Below are 5,068 nucleotides of genomic sequence, written 5' to 3'. Positions count from 1 at the left end.
GGCGGCGATGTCTAGGCGGGAAGAAGCGGCGCAGAAGCGGTGACTGCGGCGGTGGTGACGCTGGGGACCGCGGGGCGAAGAGTCCGGGCAGCAGGTCCGTGGCTTCCTGGGCTTGCGTGGGTCCTGCTCCCGCAGCCGAGCCTGAAGCACTAGGCGCGAGCGGGCCGCGTGTGTGCGCCTGTGTGTGTTTGGGGAGAAGGCACGAAGAGGAGGGCTAGAGAAGGATGGTGGAGTGATGAAATAGGGGTGCAGCCGCGGCATCCTGACGGGTCGGAAAGCCCGCCTGGCGGACGGGTAGGAGGAGGGGAGGAGAAGGGGTGCCGCGGCCGCAGACGCACTTCCAGCCGCCCAGCGCCCGGCTCCGGAGGATCTGCAAGGGCCGGAGCGTGGAGAGTTACGGAGCCGACCCTGCTTGGGAAAAGGGGCCGGGTTGCTGCTGGAGCTGGTGGGGAATTGGGGAACCGGAGAGAGTAGGGATGCAATGAGTTGCCGATGCTGCTTCAAACTGTTTTCACTCGAGAAATTAAAGAATCAGAGACAATTTTAGCACTCAACTACTACAGCTTTAAGGACCGTCCCAGCTGGGTGTGGATTCCTGAAGGTGGATGCTCCAGACCCGGCTCCGGAGCGCCAGCCAGAAGCTGGGCATAGGCTCCTGCAAAGACCCGCTTCGGAGCCCGCTGCTGCCACCTGCGGGCGGAAATCCGAAGAGCGAAGCAAGTTGGTCCAGGTGGCGGCCCCCGGGGTCTGGGTATTCCAGGATCTAAGGGTCAAGTTTCCTTTATAACCCCTGGCAGCTAATGAACGTATTACTGGCTTTCGCAGGAGGTGAAAGGGTGATACGGACATCTGCTGGGGAACTAAGTCATTGGAATGAAGAGCTGAGACTGATGAGAAAAGAGAAAAGGAAACCAAAAGCAAGCGTGCCCCACACCTCATAGGATAAAGACAGATAAAACGACATCAGGCAAGGAGCTTTCCAGAGCAAATGCGATTTGGCCCTTCTGATAAAATGGCATTTGTGTAGGATAGTGTTATGCTGGGAACCACAAATAAGGATCCCAAATGATTGCTTTCTTTGAATAAATATTATGACGTAGCAGAATGACTAAATATAAAGAAACTGAACAGAATAGGGACACTAGTCTCCAGAAGCCTGGTACTGAATTTTCAGAAATGACTTGTCAATCGTAGAGAGCCAAAAAGGGATTTGATCTGTTAAATTTTTGGAATGAACATATTTTATTACTGTAATGTAAATGTCTGCTTTTAATCGCCCTATTTGTAAACGGGCTTTTCTCTGAAAAGTGTCTTTCAATGTTTAATGGAATTAAGAGAACCCAATCTATGCTCTTACCCACTGCCAGACCTGGTAGGTAATACCTGCTCCACAACCCTAGGTAAAAGGAAGCCAGAGGTGTCTTGTACAGATATTTCTTTTAGTTGTTACTATTCTGCCTTTATACACATATTAGCTGTTCAGTAGCTGCTGGGGATGCAGGTATTTTGTACTGCCAAACAAAAAGAAAGCTATTAAGTTGATGCTGAATATTGAAGAAGCTCTTACCATATTGCAAAAAGCATTGTATTACCTTTTTAAATTCATAGGAGCAACAATGCATGTGGATCCAGCAATAATCCTGCAATGGTTTCCCTGCAACCACCAACATCTTTAGATTCTATAGGTTAAAGGAAAGCATAATGCTATCGGTAGCTGACTCTCAGTGCCCTGCCCATAGTCCCTGAATACTTGCCTTTCAGCAAATGCCCACCTTCTTTCTTCAAGCACTTGGGACTATCTGTCTATAGGCTCTTTCTAGCCACAGGAGGTGCTTGACTCCAGAATGAAGTTACAGCTGTGAGAACAATTCTTGCCCAATAATGATGGGAGTTGGTAGATCAATGCCTCAACTTCTCAACCTAGAGATGGGAAATCCTGAGACATACTCTAGTTACATCATTAACTTCCCCACCGGGATTGAGCCCGTAATGCCCATGGTTGACCACATTGGTTCATTCATGCACCCTGAATTAGCTTCCTTCCCTTTCTGCCTTATTTCCCTTCTCCTCTACCAGTGTTCCCTGGGTTCACCTCCAAAATAAATCACTCAAATCCTTGTGTCAGGGCTGCCTCTTGAGAAGCCCAACATAAGGCAATCTGCAAGGGCTTTTATTCTTGATATGGCATCATAGGCACATTAGTCTCAGAGGAGTGAACCAGATACATGTTTGGTATTGAACATTTATTGTGTGCACCTACTCCTTTACTCCATGCTACACCTGCATCATCTCATTCATTACTCACAAGAAACCAATGAGTTAGAAGCTCATTTGAAAGATACAGAAAGATCTAGAGAAATGAAGTATCTTGATCACAGGTGCACATGTTCTTGGTGGCAGAATTAATGTGTGAAGGCACATCTGTGGGACATCAAAATTTACTTTCCAAACCACTGTACTGTACTTTATTGATATTTTACTATACTTCCTTGTCATTCTTTTGGAATTCCATACAGAAACGATGACTTAAAAATATTTAGGAGAATGATCACACATATTTTATCCCTTTTCCCAGCTTTATGGAGATCAGATTTTGTTATGTCTAAATTAAGTTCACTTTGCATCCTTTAGATACAGTATAGGCAAAGCCTGACTTATGAAAAGGTGCCCTAAATAGGGATACAGTTCCATTCCTTAAGGTGGCTATGTCCTTTCTGTTCCAGTTCCTATTATCCTTGGAGCCTTAGGCGAAAAGACTATAAAGAGAATCCCACCTGTCCCATTGAAGTGCATGAAGGAGAGAGATGTCTCAAATTGGAATGTCAGTTGCACTTTCATTTAGAAATAGTCATACACTATACAGCTATATAAGGCTTTCCTTGACTAGTCTGGTGATATAACTATTGTTAAGTACCTTGTTTCTGTGGGGAGAATGTGTCACATATTACACATCTCCATCTGACTGACCTTGGCATCCTACTTTAAAGTACCTTTCAAGGTTATTTCCTACTATTATCTTATTTATCTCTCAGAACAACTCATGGAATCCAATAGATACTCAGCCACAAAGTTGCTGTCAGCTCAACATCCAATCACTTGAACAAGAGCAGGAGTTTAAGTTTGGCTTTGTAACACCACTGAGCAATTTCACTCTGAGTTTTACTGTTCATTATAGTTTAAAAACATAAAGGCAGCAATTAACTTTACAGTCACAAACCAGTAAAATTGATTCATTGAATATTTTATACAAACTGATTTTTTTTCTTGTTTAGAAAATAATGTTCTTTTCAAAAATTTTAAAACAAAAATTATCTGGGGCACCTGGGTGGCTCAGTCAGTTAAATGTCTGACTCTTGGTTTCAGCTCAGGTCACAATCTTAGGGTAGTGAAATTGAGCCCCAAGTTGGGCTCCTCGGGCTCTGTGCTCAGTGCAGTCTGCTTGAGATTCTCTCTCCCTCTCCCTCTGCCCCCACCCACTTGCTCACTCACTCTCTGTCTCTCAAAAATAAATCCTTTTTAAAAAGAAAATAGAAGAAGAAAATCACCCATAATCCTTCTACCCACAGATAATCTGTCATTTTTGCACAAACCATTTTTTGTAAAAATGGGACTATATCGTCCATAATATATTTTAATCTGCTTTTTCTTTTCACTTAATAATAGATCAGTAACATATGTCCAACTCATTAACTATTAAGCTCATGAATTCTGCAGCCAAATTGACTTCATATTCCAAGCTCTGCTGCCATTTACCAACCATGTGACATTAAGTAAATCACTTAGATTTCTGTGCCTTAGTCTCATAATCTATAAGGGGTAAGGAGTAGGGGAGTAATAATGCACATATACCCTAGGGTTGTTGAGAGGATTATGTAAATGTCAATATATGAAAAGCAGGGCCTGGAGCATACTTAACATTTTAAGATTGTTAATTATCATTATTCTGCATACAATGTAGCTTTATCACTATATAACATTCTAATGTAAGCAAGTATTCCAATTATTTAATTCTTATCCTTTTCTTAGACATACAGGTTTCGTGGTGGGCAAAATAATGGCCCTTCAAATATGTCCACACCATAATCCTGAGAACCTGTGAATATGTTATTTCACATGGCAAAAGAGATTTTGAGCACAAATGAAGAACTTTGAGATGGGGAGAGTAGCCTGGATTATCCAGGTGGGCCCACTCTAATTGTTTGAGTCCTTAAAAAGAGAACTTTTGCCAGCTGATGAAGTGGAGGGAGACAGAGGGTAATGGAAGAAATGGAAGAAGAAGGTCAGGAAGATGCAAGGTGAGAAGTTCAACCCACCACTGCTGAATTTGTTAAAGGACGAAGCGGGGCAAGAGTCAAGGAATGTATGTGTCTCATAGAAGCTAGAAAGGGTAAGGAAATGGAGTGTCTCCTCCAGCCTCCAGGAGGAATGCATTCATGCCCCAGCTTGATTTCAGCCCACTTAGACTCTTGTCAGACTTCTGACCTACAGAACTGCAAGATAATTAATATGTGCTATTTTAAGCCACCAAATTTGGAGTAATTTGTCATAACAGCAGTAAAAATCCAATACAGTTTACTTCCAATGCTTCAATATTATTTCATAGTATTTAAATTTGTAGGTATGTTTTTGCCTGTATTATGATCACTTCCTTAGGATACATTTCTAGAAGTTATATTTGGATCAAAGAATGAGCAAAAATATGTTTTTGATAAATAATACCAAATTTCTTTTCAGGGGTTCTATCAACATATACCTATAGGAAATATACTTGCCCTTTTACCTTTGCCATTATCAGTAATGGATATTATCATTCTTAAAAAAACTGCTCCATCTTTCATTGTAATTTACATTTTTTGTATAATGATCATTTCTTAAATACCTAGTAAATATGCTGAAGTGGACTGTGACCCATAAATATATCACATTGTCTTTTGCCTTTCTGTAATGATTTCTCTTGCAAGTTCAATTGCAATTCTAATAATCTTATCCAATGACAGATTCTATACTATGGAACCTTAGCAATGAAAGTCCATTTATTGGGGTGCCTGGGTGGCTCAGTCGTTAAGTA

The sequence above is a fragment of the Mirounga leonina genome, unplaced genomic scaffold (assembly GCF_011800145.1).
Source record: "Mirounga leonina isolate KUSES-001 unplaced genomic scaffold, KU_Mleo_1.0 Mir_53, whole genome shotgun sequence".
Classification (NCBI taxonomy): domain Eukaryota; kingdom Metazoa; phylum Chordata; class Mammalia; order Carnivora; family Phocidae; genus Mirounga; species Mirounga leonina.
This window is presented reverse-complemented; position numbering follows the sequence as displayed.